The sequence below is a fragment of the Haemaphysalis longicornis genome, unplaced genomic scaffold (assembly GCF_048455015.1).
Source record: "Haemaphysalis longicornis isolate Haplotype H1 unplaced genomic scaffold, Haemaphysalis longicornis Haplotype H1 scaffold_3, whole genome shotgun sequence".
In the NCBI taxonomy this organism is placed as follows: domain Eukaryota; kingdom Metazoa; phylum Arthropoda; class Arachnida; order Ixodida; family Ixodidae; genus Haemaphysalis; species Haemaphysalis longicornis.
This window is the reverse complement of record NW_027526335.1, coordinates 66,682,623-66,705,469: the sequence shown is the minus strand read 5'-3', so window position 1 is coordinate 66,705,469 and position 22,847 is coordinate 66,682,623. Positions and strand designations below refer to the sequence as shown.

Genomic DNA, 22,847 nt, shown 5'->3' with positions numbered 1-22,847 from the left:
TCTCGGCAGTCACATCAGCGATCATTTTTCCTCCATCCCGTCCGCTGCCGCGCCGTTTTAAGCGGCGCGCGCTCAATAATATTTGGCGGGCGAATTTCTCAGCCGCCACGACTCCGGCGGGCGGCTCTCGATCGTCCGGGCGCGCGGGTAAAAGTCGGCCCGTTTCCTCCTGCTCTTCCTGGCGGAGCCGTGCGGGGAAGCGTTCCGCATCAATCGTTCGCCGCGCCCAACCGGGAGGCGAAGCGGCGGCGTCTGGCGCTCGTCGAAACTCGTTGAACGGAGCTCGCTCGTTGGAAGAGGCAGACGCGGAGGACCCCTTGACGACGACTGCCTGTTAGGTTCCAGCTTCCGGTGGAGGCGCGAGATTGGGTGTCGGCGGGTGGCTGGGGCCTCCGCTCACCCAGGTCGCGTTTTCGCTTATTAAATACGGGAGGGAAAACGTCGCTTTCCTTCTCTGGCCGCACCCTGCAGCAGCCGTTGATTGAGCCGAAAGAGTCGTAGGTGATTGATGGTGCGGCTGCGCTCTCATACACGGCGCGGAAGCCCTCGAGGCGATGGCCTCTCGGTAGTGAGCGAACAGCCTAAGCGGTTGCCGAGGCTTTTCCCTCTCCGTTGGCGTCCGCATCTCGGTGCTGATCTCGCTGCGCAAAAGTTTGCCCCTCCGTTGATTCATCTGCGTAATTATCACTCCGCAAAAACTGTGCTTTGTGCGGTGCAGCCAAGCTGTCGTGTACCCTGCACGCACTTTTACGGCCTTTCTTTCGAATATGTGAGTTGTTTAACGTGCGCCTTAGGAGCAGCGGGTTAAAGCGTTCTTTACTTTAACGTGACTGTACAGTGCATTGCTTCTACTTTTCACATTTGGCGTGGTCGCCAGAAACGCAGGTGCCAGTGGGGTGCAAGTTCGTCCCCGACTTGTTAAACAGTTTCGGAAATTACTGACCGGTATGCCCTCTTCGGTCCCAGCATTTGGGAAAGGAATTTTAACGGAACCAAACCTCCCTATAGGCTTGCACGGAGCCAGTTCTTCGTATTGCCGTTTTCGTATTTGGTCGCCATCTACTGTACCTGTCGTGAAGCAAACTATCCCACCGTTTTACCGCCGCGACAACGCTGCGATGGTGCGACGTTTCCGAACTCTGTGATAGATAATAATTCATGGCGAGGTACTGAACGTTTTCGTGAACTTTACACTTCGAATACATGTTCTTCTATGGACGTATTGAGTGCTCGGAACATGGCTGGAATTGGCGTTGTAAAATTAAGTCCAGAAAACAAATCACACCGCGCTTGACTGATGTACTTGTATTGACTTTACGCCTTCGTGATGAATAGTTAGTTCGCGTTGAAGGTGTTAAAAACGTTTACATCGTGCGCTCCGAAAAGAGTGGTGGTTCTGTGAAGGGGGTTGTAATTCACGTTCTGAAGCACGTGAAAAAAAGTGTATAAAGTGTATGTAAAAAACGTGTATGTATAAAAAAAATGTATCTGGCGGTTAAAAATCCCCATAAGAAAGTTTACTTGAACCTCATTCTCTCATGAAAATGAACTTTGAGTTTCTATAAACGTTGTATTGAGGTTCTATGAAGCTAATAAAAAGTCATTTAAAACTCACCTTATAGACTGAAGTCATTACGAACTCCATAAACGTTTTATTGCACAAACTCGACCAACATTCAAGACATTGAGATTTAATACACCCCATATTGCGTTTCTATAGAGTGAACCAAAACTCCCATTTATGAACAACGTCCAATGGAAAGTCAATAAACTTTTAATTGCAGAAACGCAATAAATATTTTCTTGCTTAGTATATTTAGTTTTAACATACTCTGTATTATGTTTCTATAGGGTCTGTCAAACTGCTAATTTGCAGACTGCGGTCATTAGCCAGGTAATAAACTTTTAATCACGCAGCAAGCAATAATCACGCAACAAGCATCTTACTGCCTTCATTATGTTGAGTTTGAAAAGACTCTGCATTGCGCTTCTATAGCTGACCCACGGAGGTCTGGTAGTTTATCGGTGCATATATGTGTAGTGCTATTGCGCCGCGTGCCCTGGCGCATGAACCGAGATCGCGCGATGGACGGCCGTCACTTCCTCCCGACCTCGTAGAGCGCGCCCGGGTGCGGCTCAAGATGTGCTATCGTAACGACGTCGCGGCCGCGTCACGGTACCTGGGCCCCTGTTAAGGGCGCCCCACCGTCTGCAGGCCCAAATAAAGTTTATTCTCTCTCTCTCGTCTTGGGAGCACTTGGGAGCGGCGGCGTCTGGGGTGACGGACATCACCGCCGGACGTTGCGAGCCCCTAAAAACCTCTGCTGTTAAAACTCGCCAGAAAACCTGACTCACAGGCAACATGATGTTACGATTATACTCAATGAAAGTTTTATAGAAAGTTAATTGAGATAAATGTAATAAAAACTTATCAGAAATTCTACTCTAACTTAGCTCATATGCAACAGGATGTCATAACTGGGCACAATAACAATTTTACAGAAATCTAAGTGAGATAAATTTATTTAAAACCCGTCAGAAACCCTATTCAAACCTGACTCACACGCAGCAGGATGTTACGGCCATACTCAAAAAGATACTTGTAGAAAGCCAGTTGAGATAAATTTAATAAAAACTTATCAAAACCTCGCTTCAGATTTGACTCGCACGCAATAAGATGTTGCGACTATACTCAATAAGAATTTTATAGAAAGCTAAGTGAGGTAAATTTAATAAGCGCCGCTCAGAAACGCTCTTCAAACATGACTCACACGCAACAGTCTGTTACGGCTATACCCGGTAACAATTGTATAGAAAGCATATTAATTTTTTTTTTACAAAATCCCTACAAGAATCTCATCAGATAATATATCAAAACCGTTACGGTCTATTGACTTCGTTTTATAGACATTCAATTAAAACTCGGTTTCCAATTTGTAATGGAAACTCAATGAAAATAATCCATAAAATGTTAACAATATGTTTATAGGAGTCTTTTGAGCTATCTTTATAACAAGTGTAACAAACGTCAGTAATCATTTTCATGAGGGGGATCGGTTTAAAAGGTTATATGCAACAGCACTTTTAAAGCGAATAATGGTACGCTGTTTCTTTCATGGCCGCACGAAGTTCCGAGAAAGAGCACTAAAGGACTTTGAGTAAGATCGTCCGTAAAGACAAATGTTACGCCTCGCTTGTCCGTTAAGATGAACATGTTGAGGTACCAAGTTTCAGTTGCGCTGATAAACTCAAGTGTGCTAAATTTTAAAACATCCCCAGTTATGCATCTTTCGTATACCGGTTATTCTACGACGGACCACCGTCCTTTGGCGGTCGGCTGCAACAGTTCACAGCCGTGAAGTCTCTCGGGCCCTTTTGCATCTGGTGTGTTGTGTTGTCCGTTGCGTTACCAATTGCGATGCGTTCGAAAATCGAAACTTAAACGGCCTGTGCATGGTTGACTTCCAGGGATAATGATACGGAGTGTTAGTGATCGCTGGCCCATATTTCCTTTTGCACGAGCAGGGAGGGCCAGGAATTCCCTAGCGCTGCTTCAGACTTAGTAGCGACGGAGTATCAACGCGGGAAACCAAACCGCCGTAGTTCAATCGAGCGGACACGCAACCGGTTGGCACGGGAGCTCGCAAGAGGTGGCCGGTAAAAAGCGCGAAGGCTCACGGGTTTGTCGTCTGCTCCCGCCACTTCCGGTTCGAGATCTCTCCTGCCCTCCTGTACGCCGGCGGCTTTCAGGCGCGTGTGTGGGTGTTGTTTATTTGTCGCTGGGAGCTTACCTGTCAGATAAACCCCTAGTAGGGTCAATCGTTATTTATGGAATTCCCCATGCATGAGCGTTTTTTCCCCGGTGGAAACAGATAAACAACAATCACACACTCCCATGAAAGCCGACGGCGCACGGGAGGCCAGGAGAGCTCCCGTACCGGAAGTGGCGGCACTATGCGGGAGGAAACAATTTACCCATGAGCCTTTGCGCTGTTTACCGGTGGGCTTGCGCGGCGTCCCTCGTACCACCTGCACGAACCGCAAACTCGGTCTGGTATGGAAGCAGCCGCGCTTTTCTCGGCAGCATCGCGCCGCGGACATCTGCGGCCGCCGGCGGTGTCGGAAGGGAATGCGACGAGCTCGAATCGAAGTTGCCGCCGGCTCTGACGAGAGTCCTCGGGATGACGGCACCGCTGGGATGAAGAGGCCCGGGAGCAGTGTGAAACCGGTAGAGGCGCCACCGCGTACGATTATGCCTCTAGGAAATCAAGGTTAAGGAGCGAAAACGCCGAGATGAAGTTTGGGGGTGTGAGCAGCCGGACGCAGTGCACGGAAGAAGACGTGCGGTGGTGTTGTTAGCTCAAGGTTGTGTGGCCCCGAGGCCTCCTTTCATTTCGGTTGCGGCGAAGGGGAGGAATCGTCTCGCGCCAGCAGCGCTGGAACCGTACACGCGGGCTGCTCCTCGTTAGGCGCGCTCTCCCACTATGTGCCTTGCGCTCGTTGGGGGAACCGCTTGTGCATGGCACGCAGGCGGTATAGATTTTCCGCGGCCGAGTCTTGTCCCTGGGGGGCTTGCTCGGCGCGGAAAGGACGGGGTTGGGTTGCGCGAGGAGAGCGTGCGAACAGGCAAACCTCAGTGGCGCTTCTCTTGTACGTATACGATTGCCAGAAAAGTTTTTGGGAGTTCTTCAGAGCGGTTGTTGCTGGGTTCGCTATCTCCTGATGCTGCGGGAGCGGAGCTGTGCTAAGAAACTTTTGGAAAGTTTAGGGTGAGGTGGCCATGCATGGCGGGCAATAATTACTGCCCTCGCTCACTCACTGCCCTTATTTCCTTACTGTATCAAGGAAGACGGTGGCTTGTAAAGGAACCCTGGAACACTTTTTCCAACTTTGTTTAAAACCTTCAGTGCTAGCAGAACGTAGTCACCCAACACACCCAGTACTTAGATTAGGGGGTCGCAAAGTACCTCAGCCAAAAATTACTACTCTGTGCCCATCAGAAAACTTGTGAACTCGCTCAAAAGATTTTTCTCTCTTTCCCCGTCTTGACGTTCTTCGACGGCTCGAATTACGTCGCCGAGGCCATGTAGCGGCTGTTGGCCGGTTTTCCTTCAGTTGCAGCAATGAACGCTTTCCGATAGCAAAAAAGCCCCCAAAACAAAGCAGAAACGGAATGCGTGTCTGCTGCGACGAGCAAATCACGCAGTGCCGCTCCGTGCTGGCTATAACTGTAGCTTTCGCAGTGCTTCCAGACGCGAAGAAAAGAGTGAAAGCGCTTGTCGAAAGTGTTGCAGGGTCCCTTTAAACATTATCTTTCAGCTTTGGATGTCATTATAAATGCTCCTTGTGAAGTTGGCATATGGTTCGAAGGGAGTTCAAGCGGATGAAAACAGCGCGAACTTGAACAAGGACGAAGGAAGTGGAACACAAGGATAGCCGCTGTGCTCCACTTCTTTCGTCCTTGTTCAAGTTCGCGCTGGTTTCATCCAAGAATGTCTTTCCATCTAGCCCAGCTTGAAGCCCTCCTGGAGTTCAAACAACAGAGGATTTTCTCCTGCCACATAAGACATAACCTAGATAATTTTATGTGCACATGTCACTAAGCTACCTGTAAGTGTGTGCTAGCGTGCGAGCGGAATTGTTTTGTCTTGTCCCCTCAAATGTGTCTTGAATATACTAGGTTTACGGGAACAGTGAAAAATATACTAATTCGGTTTTTTACCCGGATAATTAGAGAATTAGTGGCGGCGATCCTATTATCTGCATCGCACGCGAGGCCGCATTTCGGCGTGACGCAGTCTGAAAACGGATTTGACGCTTGACGAACACATCCCTAGCTCTTAAAAGGACCCCGTAGCTGCCCTTGATAACCTGATTAGTACCCCGCAGCTATGGGTTCGCGCATAGCCCGAGCGGGGCTTCCTCTCTATCACAAGCGACCTTCCGTTGTCCTTTCCGAACATGGCTTCGGTCCGTGCCGCCAATGTGGCCTTTTTTTAATCTCTCAAGTAATATCCGGTGACTACACACTAACTCCTGCCCACATAACGCCCTTCTACATGCCGCGTATCCCACCCTATACCCCGCCACATGCAAATACTGCCCCCAATTAGGCAACCGGTAACCATATGGTATGGGAGTGCCAGCAATCTCCTATGGGCAGTGGGTGGAGCTGCTGGCCAGCTCCGACTAGAGCCACCAAATAACCTGCGCTTAAAGTAACGCCACTGAATCACGCCGGCGGCCGTTTTGGTGCCTGTCGCCAAGGTGGCCAGCTTTATGCGCGCCGAACCCGCTTGGAAACCATGGCAGCTGTGTTTACTTTTCGAGGATTTCGAGACAGCGCGCCGGTGCGACAGGGTCGGGCTCGGTTACGCTAACGTAACTTATTTAGTGGCTCAGTTACGCGAGAGACACTACATAAGCTAATTTCTTCTAGTGGCTGTAGGTTACGCTAGGCCACGCCGTTCCCAGCGGGAAGCGAAGCAGGCGTTTTCCACCTCCCGGCCGGTTGAAATAGCCTAGTAGAGGGCGGCACATCATCGCTACTCTGTCTGGGCCTTAAAAACCCTCACTCAACGTGTCATACAGCCACACTGCGCTCCGAAAATGACGGTTTGTCGAATCACGCGCGCACGCGGCAAATAGGGGCATCAAAATGTCTGCGCCCACGGATTTTCTGGGGTAAACAAATGTCACGCGACGCGGTTCGATCAATAGCCGCTGTCGGCGGCGTCCAACAGTGAGAGAAAAGAGTGACGATGCTCTGAAACCTGATCTAGTGGTTTTAGCTCCGACCTCTCTAACCGCTCACGGTTGGCGAGAGGGCATGTAGGGTCAGCACGGTCCAAGGCATACCCGGACTAGGGCAGCTTCCCACCGGGCGGGGGCCCCTAATATCAGCACCTCGGCTCCGACAGATGAAGTTTTTTCATCATCATCACCATCTCAACACATACTCCTGTAGCATCAGTAATGATGATGGCGGTTGTCGGTGGTTGTTGTCGTCGGTGCCATCAAGTAGCCCGTCGTCGTGAACGCAGTGGCCTGGTCGCTAGCAAGTTTTGTGTGCCCAGCGGATCGGGCAGCGGTAGGAAGCAGGAGCAGGCCGGCCAGCGGTGGCCCCGTTTGCGTCCCCGCCGGGCAGCCGAGGCCGGCGACGCCACGCACGGATTCCTCTCGTGACTCCCCCTGCAGCGCTCGCCGTGCGCCAAGGGGCTCCCACTGGGACGCACGCTTTTTGCCCGGGGGCCAAGGAGCGGCCCGCTGGCGCCGCTGTGCGTGCACATGACGGCGAGCAGGGGCGCGCTTTCGCCCGTACGGAGATCGGTGAAAGTGGGTCCAGCAAGCGGAAGGTGTTCGCTGTGCGGCCGATGAAAACAGAGCGCTGGTGTATTCATTTTTGCTGCTTCTGTTTTGATAGCCTCTAGTTACTGCTTCAACGCACGTCAAATAAAGCATAAAACCTTACTTAGAGTTCAAAGTTCAGAGTTTATTTTGGGCAACTTGAGTGCAGTGTCCCAGGAGAGCGAAGAAAAGGGGGTGGGGCAGGAAAGTGCCTGCCGAAGCGCCTCACCCCACCTGTCTTCCCCGCGCATAACACTGACCGCACGCCCACATTGCATTGCATTTTTACTGTGTATTTTTAATATTTATTTATTTTACACAATACTGTCAATCCCCAAGGGGGATTATTACAGGAGTGAGCATATAGGTTCAAAGTTACAGAAAAGATGCGCAACTTGCGCAGGCAAATCACCAGGATTATTGCAGTACTACAGTGCACATTCACAGTAGGAACAATCAAAATATTACAGTAAAAAGAAAACAAGTATGCATACTCAAACAATGCACACACCAAGATGCATACAAGCATCACATTACGTAGATTTCAAGGTATTCAGGCAATTCACATAGTAATGACGCACACCAATTGCATACGGTAAGTATGAACACCATCCATCAAGATAAACAACCTAGCACACTGTTTTCAGCAAGTTCCGAAAAATTTTCAATGGTTGGTTGCTGAGTGGATAACAGGGCCTAATGCATCATTCCCGAATGGTGCGTAGAAAAAAAGAATAGCTGAAAGTGTTGTTATAAATGAATACTCTTCGAATTCCCAAGAATGGCGTTGCCTTGTTGGTCTAACGTCGCGAAAGGTCAAAAAGGAATCAGGGTTTATTTTCAATGATTTGCGGAATATTTGATATAGAAACTTTAGTCGAAGAATATGTACGCGGCTGGAAAGGGTGGGTAGCCCTGCCCGACGTAATAGTTCAGTTGGCGAGTCGGGGCGTTCAAAGTCAAAACAAAAAATAATAATTGAAAAAAGTCAGCCTTCTGATTTCCCCCCCCCCTCCTTTTTTTTTTACCCCTTGTTCTCCCCGAGTACGTTGTAACAGTTATAGTACCAATTTTGGTACGTCATTACGTTGATTGAGGGAGCGGGTAACTTGAAATCGGTCCTTGTAACGTAAGTTTCCCTCAGACGAAATCGCGTTGAAGTACGAACTATAGAATATTCCAAATGAATGATGCATGCTACCCGGCCACCCGGAGCAGAGGCTCTAGTCAGGCATCAAGCTAGCCTATATCCTCTGCTCCGTTTTCTTTCCGTAAGGAAGGAAAGAAAGAAGGAAAAGAAAGAAAGAAAGAAAGAAAGAAAGAAAGGAAGGAAGGACGGAAGGAAGGAAGGAAAAAGGAAAGAAAAGGAAAGAAACAAAGAAAGCAAAAGAAAAAGAAAAGAAATGAAGAAGAAAGGAGAGAAAAAAGGGAAGAAAGAAAAAAGGAGAAAAAAGGGAAGTGAATAGAAAGGAAAAGGAAGAAGGAAAAAAGAAAAATAACAGAAAGGAAGGAATGAAAAAGAATGCTACAGAGGAAAGAAAGAAGGGAAAAAGAAAAATGAAACAAAGAAAGAAGGAAAGAAAGAAGAAAAGAAGGAAAATGGAAAGAAAAAAGAAAGATGGAAGGAAAGAAGAAAGAAAGAAAGGAATATAAGAGCGAAAGGAAAAAAGAAAGAAAGCAAGAAAGAAAATAAAGAAAGAAGGCTGTTCCCGTGGTTCCTGTAAGGTGTGCTCTTTGATCTTCGAATTTTCCGAATGACTTAAAGCGCTGAATTCTGTGATTGAATAAACGAAGCAAGACAAAGAAATTATTCCAAAACATCCCCATGCTCAGGGCCGGAGTATGCGGGGTGTGTCATTTTTGAATTTTCGCTCCCGAATGGGGATGTTCTATTAAGTGACAAATTAATGGGACCTGCGTCTCCTCTCAAGCACTTGTGCGAGCCAGCCTTCCACTTCATTCCTCCTGGTCACCCTGGAATTATGTGTAATTCTCCGAGTGCTCGCTTCGCGATGCCGATAGCCGCTTTTCTGCATGTCGCCTCTTTTTATCCCACTTCTAAATAAAAAATAAATTGATAATATGTTGTCATTTCTTCCCCGAGGCGTCCACGTTCTTGGTGTAGCGTCAGGAAAGTTGCAAACTTCGTAGCGCGTGCACGTTCGTTGATTATGCATGTCATCAAGTATGAGTGGTCCCTACTGAATAAACATCCATGGAAATAAGTATTACAAAGTACGTACGCATTAATTTAGCGCTTGCAAATGCTCTGGAGATTGAGTTGGGCTTTTGTGTGGATGTTTTTTTTAGTATTCTTGCCATCAGTTTGTAAAGATGGGTAAAATGGGGAGGGGGAGCGGGGTGGGTTCTCGTAGGGCGAGATAAGAAGGAGAGATAAGCTTAGCCGTGGCAGCACGCATTGGGGGCCGCATTATGCCCTCATTAGGCCTAACTGCGAGCGCGCCAGTTCGTGCTTGTTATTTCCCCGTTTCCAAGCTCTATCCTTCGGATTCCGCTTTCAGTGGTGTTCCGTCTCCGTTACCCCGGGGTTCGATTAGCTCCCCTGAGCACGGTGCTCCCGCCAGGAATTCCACTCTTTTGGCGCCAGGGGAGCGGTAGTCCCGGATCGCTAGCGCATTAAAGAGGCGGCCATTACATGGCCGGGCATGCGCGTTAATTAAGACACGCATTATTGACGGGCAGAACAGCATCCATCGCATCAACTTTCTTTCGTTTCGTATACCTTCTCCTGCGCGACGCCGGTAAGACTGCCGTGTAGTGTATTCGGGGGCAAATAACCATAATAATAATAATGATAAAAATGAAATGAGAGTGACGCATCTCCATTTCTGAGAACTGCTGCTTCGCATGGCCTTTGGGTCTAAAAGTTGCGGACACAAGCTTTCGTTATCGGTCTTCGGGTGGTCGATTGTCTTGTTTGAGCGTCGGCTTTAGCAGCGTTCATTGTATGGTGGCGCCGTTAGTTGGCCCTTCCCGCAGTACGCGCCAGCAAAGAGGGAAAGCACGCTTTACAGAATCTGTTTTATTTATTGTAGATTCTGTCGTTTAGGGTTGAAGTACCTTAGGGGCGTGGGCTGCCGGAGTTTCCTGTCGTCGTCTCCTGTAGTCACGTTACTAAAACACCGGGACACACCCGTTTTCAGACGCCTCGCGCTAGAAAGCTTCGTGCTTCAAAGACACGAGACTTGTACAGCAAAGCTGCATACCTCTACCGCCGATGGTTTCATCTCCGTAGGTAAAATTACGGCCAGTCTGTCTCTTATTTAATGGATTAAATCCGGTACAATGCAGTGCAGGGCGCCACCGCTTCAGCAAGCGCGCGATTGCTCCTCCCACCGGCGCTTCTCCGGCGCCCAATCAGCGCGCGCCGTGTGGCGAGAGAAAGACAATCTTTGAATACACTTATACACTGCATTCTTCGCCCCTGCCCAGGTTTTCACATTAGTGGAGATGGCTCGGGATTTTTTTTTTCTTTTCGCGCTTTAGTAGAGGATACTAGACTTGCGATCGGTGGAGAGCATAACGGGCGCTTGCAAGTCAGCGCACCGTTATTAGGGCGCTTTAGTTTGATGCAGTGCTAATGTTATGGCATCTATGCTGTAGCACATGGCTGCTAGTCAGTAGTATGACCTCAGACGCGGCGTTACGCGTACAGTTCTGCCGATGGAGCTTCCTTAGTGGCCATGGGATAATTTCCGCGCCATACACTGCCGCATGTTACTAGAACACCTTGTTGGAGCGAATGTCTAGCAAATACACGTGGCTTATTGCAGGGATTGCGGCTTGCGTCGGGCTGACGAAGAAAAAAAGCAAACTGTGGGTTACTGGCTTAGCTACCTGAATCAGCTAGCGGCTTAGCTACCTGCAAACGGTACATGAATAACCGTGTTTTCGCGCTTATGACCCGCCGAAAGCTTTAAGCAAAGTGCACCGCGTGGTCTGGCACCACGAGGGGAGTCCAGAACAACCAGTTTTGTTGTCGTTTCTGTGCCACGGTGTATTTTCTTCCTTAATGGATTTTTTTTTGCGCAAGCGCATCTAAGGGCAACAGCTCCACGATGTATTTTAATTCCCAAGACGCACCAAGTGGCTAATCAAGGGATAAAGCCTCCACCCTCAAACCGCGACTCCGCCGTCCCCGAAATACAAGAGATAAGTTTCCAGTGTCTGGTACGCGTCATGTGACTCTAAGCGCGTGCCTCAGAGACAGAACAAACTCCCGTCTCTGCCTCGCCCAAAGGCGCAGCAGTCACCGTAGAGCCAGGGCGCTCTGCGTTGCCTACCACCGCATTCCGTTCCGGCGCTGCGGTCACTTCTCCTTTCCTTGCGCCGAACACTGGGGATAGTGCTTTCGCATTCATCATATCATAATGAATGTTTAGGCCCGCTCTTCGGTATCAACGCCAGGCTGGTACTGAAACTCGTCAACAGAGGGCGCCACAACCCCTCTTGGCGGGCGAGTACGAGCTACGCCACCTGTATCAGGCAATGTCATAGAGGCGGAGTTGCAAAAAAAAAAAAAACATAAACACAAGGTACTTGCAAGAATTCCACAACACAAACACTGACGAATCACTGCTCCATACTTCCGGCAGCTTTCACGCTGAGCGGAACTGCTTTCATTTTGTTTTTCTAATGGGTTGGCCGACGCGGTCTCCGCAACAAGAGTCTTGCTGACGTTTATGTGAGCGTACCTGTGGGCTGTCATAACGGTGACATCGTGCGCGTGAAAGTGGTGCGACCTTTACTACGTAAAAGCGACGCTATCATCCGGACCTGTATAGCTTGGAACATTCACTAGTAGCCCCGAATGTCTTCCATATATCGCACCGCTGCGCTGTCATTTTGCGGCACATGATCGTCGTGCGAGTTTTTAAAATCGTTCTTGTACATTGCATTTCACTGCCAAATAGGTACCACCAAAAATATCGCTACTCAAGTGCAGGGCCAGGTTATGCGAGCAAAAATACCGCGCGTGCATTACGCGCTCTTTGTACCGCTCCGTCTCGCTGGTTTTCGTGCGTCTAAAGCATCGAATATCTCAGCAATGTCCGCTGACGAGTTCTTTGTGACCGCTTCGGCATGCTGAGTAAGGAGCGCTGTCGGGGTGGCACCTTCAGAGACAGGACTTGTCTGAAATGCCAACAGAAAGCATCATTCGTGCGGTGCTTATATATAAAGAGACTGCCATAAGGCACTGGAGTGGAGACCCGCCGCCAACGTTTGCTCCCCGCTCTCAGTAGCTACGCACCTCCTTTCAAAAGTCTCCCCGTGCATGCTACGTTAAACAAGACAGCGCACCCTACCAGATCTACCAAACAAACGCTCACCTCTAACTTGCATACATTTCACACTCTTTTACCCAGTCGAGAGGCAGCGCAGATCACCCAGGATGGACTGGAGTGTGTATACATCCACCGCGTTAGAACTGGCTCTCATATCGCGGCCGCCTATACCCCCGTGGCTGCGTGTAAGAAGCAGCAACATCGGTAAGCTGCTTTTCCTTGTGTCGGGCATCGCTGTATGCGAAGAGGGACACGGGATTGCTCTCCACGCACGTCGACGTCGGCGTTGTTGCTTTTAGCGCGCACACACACGCTTGCGCGATGTCTTCGGCCCGCTCGCGCGCACGCAGAAATGTCGTCCTCGTGTACGCAGTCCCACACTTGTACTGGGGCTGCCGAAACATTTAGGGTTGCGCCTTTACCCTTCTCTGTTTCTCCCCCTTGCTCATCTGGGCCACGCGAGCTGGCTGCGTTGAACTTGGAGTGGCGAGTCCGGTTTTCCTTTACGCACCGGGGCTTGAAGGGCTAGTGTGTGGATAGGAGCATCTTCGTTCGTCTTTAACTTGTGCGGTGCGGGTGCGAGAACCGCGCCAGGAGATGTGCGTCACACTAATCGCATGATCAGTGCTCTCCTAACCGTTTTTATGGACGTCTAGAAAGGCGGCTGTGTCGACCGCATTCGATGGCCGAAGATTTAAACCGAGGATACCGTACTTTGAATCGCGCGGAGTAAACAAGACGAGGAATTTCGGAGACGACAAAGTAGGTTGAACAGCAGCTGGTTGGTTCGATACTGTGAAGCCCTTTGTCATTAGAGCTGAGTCCCTCTGCAAGTTGTCCGGATGAAATCGTGTTCGCGTTCATATATCCATAACGCCCGATTGCACGTGTAATTCATTTTAGAGGAGTGAGAACGATTCTCAACTTTCTGGTGTACTGAAGCAACTGTCCGCGCCTAAGCGCCGTCATACACCTGTTCCAGCGTAGGAACAGGACTTGATTTCCAGACGTCGCTTGTCAAAAAAAAAAAAAAAAAAGAACTTGAGTTGCGTCCGGTAACCGAAAGTTCTGCTCCATTGCAAGTTTAAAGGGGGGGACTTTCTTAACACGGCCTAAACAACATAGACGCGGTGGCGAAGTTAAACGAGGTGTAAAGAGAAACGAAGTGGACATATGCGCGGTCACCAATGAGCTCTGAAGATCAAAAAAAAAAAAAAAAAACGCGATCGCCTAAGCACGCTTTATGACGCAGTGAACACGACATCATTAGCGTCTGATTGCTCGACGTCACTTCTTTTACCACAATCGTTTTTTGTTTTCCTTTGCGCCTTCTTCGTCCTCTGCATGTTGACACCCGTTATCCCATTCTTCATTTTTCCTCAATTTTCTCGCGTTCTTGCACCGCTTTTCGCGTTGTCTGTGGTGCGGCGCGCGTCCTTTCTTTATCATTTGTTCTTGTTCTCGAGCTCGAGCTGATATCTTTTCTTTGTTGGATCGAAACAACGGAACCGTTGTTTCTTTCATTTCTTTTTTCGTTTTCTATCGTAAACCCTATCCAACGTGTATTCTTAAAACAGCGCTGCTACTATCGGTTATACGGTTATGCTTAGCCTCAAATACGCCGGAGTTGTCCTTTGCGCTGGACAGTATTGCAGTGTATGAGATAGTTTTAGTCGTTCAAGCATTCTTTCAGCTACTCATTTATTCTTTCAACCGTCAACAATGTCTGGTGCCATCCGACGGTCATTTTGTGTGCCGTCTCTTTGCCGCGATGACGTCAGTTTCGACCAGCCGAGTTAACGATTGCTTTCACGTGAATAAACGGTGGACGGTGCAGTTGGTGGGGATCCTTGAACGGCTGGCGCGTGGCCCGAAGCTCTACCGCCGTGCGTTGCATCGTCGAAAGAGGATGGAGGAAATTGATCGATGAGGGGGGGGGGGGCGGTAAGAAAGGAAGACGCGACGCCGTCTTTGAGGGGTCAATTATGCAGAGAGCCGTAATCAAGGGCGTTGATGCCGCGCAGGCACCGAAGACGGCCCGTTACGGGCGCTCCGAGTTCGCCGCATTGGAAACGGTGTGCGGCTGAATGGTGCGTCCTTATAATAAGGGCTCTTCACTCGGAATGGATGGGGCGAATGGGGAGTGCGGGAAAGGACGGGGAACGTCAGTATGGATGCTTGAAACGGTATATTTCTTCCGCTGGGCGCTGCCTTTGCCCTCACACTCCTTTTCATTAGATCTGTTCGTAATTACTTTACAGAAGCGGCGATGCAGAAGAAGCTAGGTACTTTGACTTCTTCAGATATCTCGGCATCTTCGTTTCCTGTTCATTTGGAGCCATCCGCGTGTGCATGTCTGGTTTTTTGGGTTAGTGGAACCTGCATCGTCCTATGAACTCAGCAGCGTGCTAGCGCCGTAGGCTATGCGGGACTCCGCCGTCGACAGCGGCGTCTACTTGCGAATGCGAAGTCTTTCCACCTTGCTCGATATCCTCGTCACCATCCACCCAAGGAGGCCAAGTCGTCATCCTTACAACCCTGCAACACTTTTTTTCAACTTTTTTCGATATCTTAAAAGCTTGCAGCACGTAGTCAGCGAACACATCCAGGTACTTAGATTAGTACCTCAGCCAAAAATTACTGCTCTATGCCCATCAGACAATTTTGAAATTCGCTCAAAAAAGTTTTCTCTCTTTACCAGTCCTGGCGTTTTTCGACTTCTGGAATTACGTCCTTACAGCGGTGTAGCGGCTGTTGGCCGGCTTCCCTTTAGTTGCCGCAATGAACGCAGTCAGCAGCCACTTTTAAAAAGCAAACCACAGAGCAAAGCAGAAACGGAAGGCGTATATATATCTGCTGCGAAGAGCAAACCACGCAGTGCCCCCATGTGCTGGCAACAACTATAGCTTTCGCAGTGCTTCCAGACGCGACGGAAAGTGGAAAGCGTTCATCGGCAGTGTTGCAGAGTCCCTTTAAAGTTGCCGTTAAAGCACCAAACCGTTAACCTGTTGCTTTAAACTGAGTTTCTCCATAAGCTCCCGAGGCCAAGAAAATGAGGACGAAGGGGTAGTGCTTGAGCTATATCGACTCGGTCGGATACATTCGGCGGCAATCCAGCTGAGTGTCGGGGGTGGGGTGGGGGGGGGGGGGGCGCAGGTGATTGCGCGACTGCCCCGCTTATTTCCAACCTAACATCTAAAGACCGCGTTAGGCTTACCTTACCTAACGTCGCGTTATACCAGGGATGCCTCAGGCCCTTCTGCAGTAGCCGCCGAAAGCAATCTAGGCACGCTGCGGCTTGCAGCACTTCGCGCATAGCCCCTAATGTATCGGATCGTTGCGCAACACACGAACGCAGCGTAGGCGTCCCACGCGGTTGGTTCGCCGAAGTATTAAAGTATAGGAAGAGGAGCGTCTTGCGCAGCCTTTAAGCACGCGAATTCGTGCCTGCGTGGCGCAATTTGTGACACCGGTGAGCCGGCCGACGATAACGACGCACCGCTGGTTCGCTTTTTCCTGTTTTTTCCCCCCTCCTTTCATCCCGCGGGGTCTGCTCTGCGCGCCGTTATCCCCGGGGCGTCCGCGGACCGACAGCGGGTCACGTTCCCAGCGAGCCGCGCTGTCGTCATCGTCGTCGCCTGAGCGGCTTCTTCGTCCACTCCTTCCGGCTGGGCTGTTTGCGGACGCCGGCAACGAGAAGACCGCGGGTCCCGCGCGGTTTTTATCCGTGGCCTAGCTGCCCCTATCCCCTCCCGCTGCGCTTCTTCTCTTTTTCTTTTGTGCGCCTCGCTGAATCGACTGCGAACTCGCAAGTTAAGCGTAGGGAGTGGCCGTGCGACGGTTTTTCGGCTAGGTCATGATTGGGCCATGCAACTTCCCGAAGCCTTTCCATCTCTATCGTTTGTCTCCATTTTTATCTCTTTCTGCCTCTTTCCCTCTCTCTCTCTCTCTCTCTCTCTCTCTATATATATATATATATATATATATATATATATATATATATATATATATATATATATATATATATATATATATATATATATATATATATATATATATATATATATATATACTACTCTATTTGGCTGCCTGGCCCAAGCACAAAACAAATTACCTTAACATAAATACCTGAATAAGTGGAGGGGAGCACAGCCCCGCAGGTAGCGTAGCTGGTCATCGCACCAGACACGTATTCTGGAGGTCGTGGGTTCGGATCCCACCCGGCGGGCATATTTTTCTCCACTTTTTCTCTCTCAAAAACAGATCTGTTTTAATGATAATACAATTACCTACTGCATTTTCCCCTTTATTTTCCTTGGCTTTCTTGACTGCCTACATTATTTATGTTTATATACACATCCATCTTATAAATATAGTTTTCTAAGGCTGCTTTCGAAATCAAAGTAACGACTCTGAAAAAGACTCGCTCTAGCTATATTCCGCTTCACCGTGTCATATTTGAGCTAAAGAGTGTGCGGTTGCATCGGCAGATGCTGGGGCGCGTAGAATTGTGTTCGTGTGATTGCGTGCGAAATTTCTGGTTTTCAGAGCTCCTTCGTGATCCGGGACTTTATGTCCTTGAAACGATCAGTCACGTTAAGGAAGGTTATTTCCGCCCTTTCCGGAGTTTGCGTGCGCTGTACACAAGTCCGCGGCCTGACCGACATCGCGCGATCCCTTTAAAGGCCGGGGCGGCGTCGAGCGTCTGTTGGCTGCTGCTACTGCAGCGCGCGTTTTTCATCTCCTCCCAGCCGCGGCCAAGTGTGCGGTTTGGGAAGACACATAGCGCTCGTTCCCGGCGACAGTTTCCATGGCAACCTGTTGCCGCCCGTTTTTGGGCACTTTCGTCCGCACGGCAAGGTCGAGATTTGACGTCGGGGAAAATGTTCCCCTCTTGATTCGTTTATGTATCGCCCCCTTTTCTTTATTCGGCTTTCCAACGCGGGACACAACACGAGGTGGAACTGGAAGCTGCTGTTCTCACCATGTAATAATAAGAGCCTGCGTCGATGTTCTGCCCCCGGAAATAATGCAACGGTTTGTTGCCGCTGCGCGGGTGTTACGTGTGTTCCGTAGTCGCGTTATTCGGCGCCTTTTTAAATGCCATATGTTGTGGTAGTTGTATGCAGAGAGAGAGAGAGAGAGAGAGAGAGAGAGAGAGAGAGAGAGAGAGAGAGAGAGAGAGAGAGAGAGAGAGAGAGAGAGAGAGAGAGAGAGAGAGAGAGAGAGAGAGAGAGAGAGAGAGAGAGAGAGAGTTTGCGTTTCCACTAAATCTTCCGAAAAGGCTTCCGCATGCTGGGGTGGACACGTAGTCTTCCCCTAGCACCGTCTCAACGGTTTGGAGGAGGGCTTTCCAGTGTTAACGAGGTCGGCGAGTGTCCGGTTGGCGATCTCGTCGACTGTTTGCTTTCCTTCCTATGTTCATTCAATGAACCCCTTGTTCCCCAGACTGTTCTAGTGCGAGAGCACTAGATATGCGTTCCTGAAAGAGCTAGAATTCTGAAGTTTCCGAAGCCCCCTGAACGAAACAGTGCCAAGCCAGCAGGAATGAGGGGCGGTCGTTTCCGTTGCTTGGCGACGCCCAGGAGCGTTCGGCGTGCTCTGAGCGGCTGGCCTGGCGCCAGCGGAGGGGAACCCGCATCTTTCGTCTCTCTCTCGTTTGCTCTTTTCTCTTTCTTCCGCATCCTTCGGCTGCGTGCTATCGGCTGCATTCTCAAGCCGGCATAAATGAGCTGCTTGTGAAAGGCGCCATAACCTCAGCTGCAATAAACCGCAGACACGATAACCATGGGAACATCTACAGCTCCCGCACTACCACCGCATTGACCGCTGAAGCGGCTTGAAATTATTTTGAAAGAGGAATGGAGCCAGGCAAGGGGCGTGAGCGGGTTATTGTGGATTTTAACATTTTTCAACAGGTTTTCTTTTCTCATTTTTTTTTTCGAAATCTATTAGACATGCTTTATTTTCAATTTGGATCAGTAAGCATGCTCCTGCTTTTCATTCGACAGACTGCACGCTGGTGACAGTTGCTGTGAGTGGAATACCTCGTGGGGGGGCACGAAAACCTGGGGCGCGGAGACGCGCTACAGAAATGGTCTGGGGCAACTACAAACGCCTTTCACAGTGCGTAAAAAAACAAAATGTAGACATAGGCGGTGTCGCTGCACGGGGGCGTTGCCCGCTTTCTGAGGGCTTCTACGCTATACCCACCTTTTGTTTCGTAAACGGCGCGGTTTTCTTCAACCCACAACTGCCTAGCGCTCTTGCGTGTAGTCCCGCCCTATACGACAGACATATCGCGCCTTACCTTGCTCGCTTTTTTTCACCGCTGTACGGTTTCTTTGATACCGTGAAAAAGAGGCTTAAAGGGGGGTGGGACAGGAGAAAAAGAAACGAACTGCTCTGGTTACGCTTTCCACGTTTATGCGTGTGCAGCACACACTTTTTTTTTTTTTCTCCCTTGCCCAACCGCTCGCTCTTTTCCGTTTCCGTTCTTGTTACTTTTTATGCTTTTTCCCGCGACCGGGAAAAAGGCGAAGCTGCAAAGGAACGAAACACACTAGCCTTGGGACTAAACAAAATTGGGCGCCTCACGCCCTCTCTTCACTTCGGTGTACCAGTAAAAAAAAAAAAAAAAAACAGTGCTGAAGCCGCAAGAAAGACAGAGCGGGGAAAGAGCGGGACTGCGGCGCAGTTGCGCGCCGGGCCTGTTGTGTCTCGCTTCTTCCCCGGCTCCGTCGTGCTGCCCGATACGGGCGCCGTTTCCGACTGTGGCGACGCCGATGCCTGCTTCCACAGTGTGCGCCGGCTCGCTGGACCTTATTGTCGGCGGGGACATGTCGTTGGGTCGCCTCCTTCCGCTGTGATCAAAGCTCGTCGGGCCGCGCTTGCTGCTGCTGCCACTGCCCCGAGAGATCGGTTGCCCGATATTATACCTCGCGAGCTGCTGCAGGCCGCTGCTGCTTCCACCGCTCTCTTTTTGCCTCTGTTCCCGCACTTCCGATGCCCAGCTGTCGTGATTTGTCAGGCTGCATTGTGTTTTTTTCTTTTTAGGTAGGGCTCTCCCCCATCCTCGTCCTCCTCTTCGGCTTCCTTCCTTTGATGTTCCGCTTATATGCCTCGTTCGTGCGAAGTTATGATAGCCGTCGGCGTTTCCTCCTCTGTTCTTGCCCCGACACCGCACACGCGCTGTAGCCTAGCTCTTCTCCGGAATCGGCTCCGGATAGCGTTGTTCCAGCTGTTCTTCTGCGATTTCTGTTCCTCCTCCTTCTCGCTTCATGCTCGGCATTTTCGGGCATCGGTCGCTATTTTCTGGAACATAGTAAAAGCTTTGGTTTAGCGTGCAGCGGGATTTATTAGGCTTTCGTGCACCATTCGTGCGTGTCGTGGAGCTGCGCCCGGTGGCTTTAATCGCTCTGGAAACCAGCTCAACCGGCTCTTAACCGTAACGTGGATCGTAAAGCGGAGTTACACAGTCCATGTAAACTGTACGAGCAAACTTCTTAGGACACTCAAGAACTTTCGGGTAATGGTCGGCCCGCGGGAGTGAGGGTGAGAGACCGATGCAAGGGACGTGTGCCTGTCTCGTTGTTCCGCGCTCTTGAGCACTTAAAGGTTATCGCTGCACAATCGGTATGCTTATTCTAAAACAATCGTCACAAATCACGAAACGAGGCGAAAAGCAAAAACGCCCGTGTGTACGAGATTTCGGCGCACGATAAAGATCCCCAGGTGGTCAAAATTAATCCGGAGCCCTCCACTACGGCGCGCCTCATCGCCTGCGTTGCGTCGGCGCGTTAAACCCTACAATCAATCAATCAACAAATCACGAAACTTTGCAGGGCTGTTTCTCGTGCCCGAAACTGCGGCCGCTTGTTCGGTTTTAGAGGTATCGTATTTTACGCACATAATCCACTTAAAGATGGTCGTAACATAAGCCCCGCCCCGTTGCCCGATAAAAACTTAGTCGTCCTAAAAGTGGTGCCTGTTTTTGTTTGGTGATGCGAGCATTTTCTAGCAGGGCTTTATCCATTCCCCACCCACACGGGGAATTAAGAGTGAGCTACAGCTTTCTATGTTACCATTCTAATGTTTGGCGTATAGAATGTGCTTTTCTTCGTATGGAGAACAGTAGCCCTGAGCGCGCAGTTCGTTCGTGGGCAGTGCTGTTTGGCAAAACTGACTCGACCTCTGCCGACAGAATCATGCACGGATACTTTGACATCGATTCAGGGCAGACAAGTAATGCGTTTTCCCGCCAAAAGAAAAATAAATAAAACAGCGATATACCGAGGAGTTGTCAAGTCTCGGGAAACAACACGACGCTTCCATCAAGCGGCAGATAAAGGCGAAGTGCTTTTTTACGACAACGTTCTTGATGACAGAAAGTGCGTACGACGTTTTCGTTCTGCTGAACGTCTCCGTTTCGACAAAGCATGGCCTCCTTTAGACGACTAAGCAGCGAACCGATTCCTCTTATTTCGGCAGAGAAGACCCCTCTTTATTTCGCCATATTGCTCCGTGTTCTTGTTTCGGACAAACGGACAGAGAAAGACGGATAGCCCGCTCCACTGAATCAGCGCAATTCTACGCTGAGCCGTATTGACAGAGCCATAGCCGGCGACCGGAGCAGGTTATCACTTATACAGCAAACCCGGGTTGGCCCCCCCGGCGCGACAACAGGCAGGGAAAGATAAAAGAAAGTTGGGCGTAAGAATGGCGGGGCAGAAGGGCTGACGAAAACGGGCGCGGAGTTAGCGCGATCGATGCTGTCACATTCATTGGATCGTCGGCCCGACGAGGAAGCGGGGGACATTCGTTGTCGCTTTCGACTTGCCGGCGCCCTAGGGAGGGACAGGGGAAAGGTTGTCAGTGGAGGGCGAGGGACACTAGCCCAATATAACGCTGCCGGGTCCCGCGATGGTGTTGAGCCGAGAATGGCGATCCTACATCGAGGCTGCGAAACAAAGAAATCGTCTTTGACAGCGATGGCCGCCCCATTTGGGGAGATTGGCCGTATGTATCCGAACGCAACAGGACATGCCGAGTGCTCTGCCTTATACATAGACATAGTGTTTAGCTCTGTCGGGACAGGGCATTGTATAGTTCGATGCATTAGCTTTGTTGGTGGTTAGACAGAACACGGCCACTACTCCATCGTAATGAAACCTCGGTTCGCGGCTTACGTTGACCTGCTTGTCGTTTTTGCTCCTCAGTTGTTTCCTTCAATCGTGGATAGAGTGAACGAGCTGGTTTGATGGAGGTTGGCTGGATTTAGATCAGGCTCTCTAAAAAAAGGTGAGAACAGTAACTGTGGGCTTGATAAGGGTAGCATCCTAGGCATGCTGGTTCTCCATAACTAAATAAAAAAAAACTGTGGTTGATTCCTCGGTCATAGGAATCGGTAAAACACGAACGTGTAATGTGTAGCGAAATCTTCAGCTGAGCATGATTTGCGGGTCGGCGGCTGTCTTGTGGGTGTGCTTGGCGAGCGACGTCCTGCTGGCGGCTCGCATCGGCAAAGCTGTACTGGCGTCATTTCCATGGCGGATATGACGTCAGTGAAATCTTGGGGTATCGCGGCATAAAACACTTTAGTGTTAAAATACAAAACCCGAAAACGAAGAACGCTAAGTATAACGTACTCTTTAGTACTGAAAATTGCTTCCCCGCAAGAAGACCCTGTGTGCAGGGGTGCACCCTGTACAGGCCGCTTGCTTCGTTGTACTGGCGTCACTTCCGTGACGGATATGACGTCAGCGAAATCTTCGCGTATCCGGGAAACACTTTCGTGTTAAAATAACTGCGCAAAAAAGGGAAGACACGGACGAAGTGAAGACGGACACACATGTGTCCGTGTGTGTCCGTCTACACTTCGTCTGTGTCTCCCCATTTTTGAGTAGGTATTTTTTTTAGTAACTCTGAAAACATTTTCAGTTGCCTCATTCACGAGCTCACATCGTTAGTTACCTCGGTCGAGCGCACATAAACCATACTCATTAGTCTGACAAATTCACTTCATACCCAAGCGAACCACGTTCGCGCGCACAGACCCGCAAACAGACGGACGGACACAGATAGACGGAAGACTAAAATACCACAACTTCAAGGTAGCGACACGTACAAACCTAATCCAAGTATGCTAGGAAGTGAACAATGAAGCTTTGCGTAAAACAACCAGTCTGTGAGTTT

The 22,847-nt window shown here is 49.9% G+C and overlaps 1 protein-coding gene and 1 non-coding gene across 3 annotated transcripts in view; both read left to right on the top strand.

The window, feature by feature from the left end:
* The window catches only part of LOC144174558 (putative polypeptide N-acetylgalactosaminyltransferase 10), a 248,974-nt gene that overhangs the window by 65,116 nt on the left and 161,011 nt on the right, over positions 1-22,847 (top strand). The gene's annotated exons all lie outside the window — the stretch shown is intronic.
* On the top strand, positions 16,808-16,881 carry Trnat-cgu (transfer RNA threonine (anticodon CGU)). The gene has a single exon. It is a non-coding gene; the product is annotated as a tRNA-Thr (tRNA).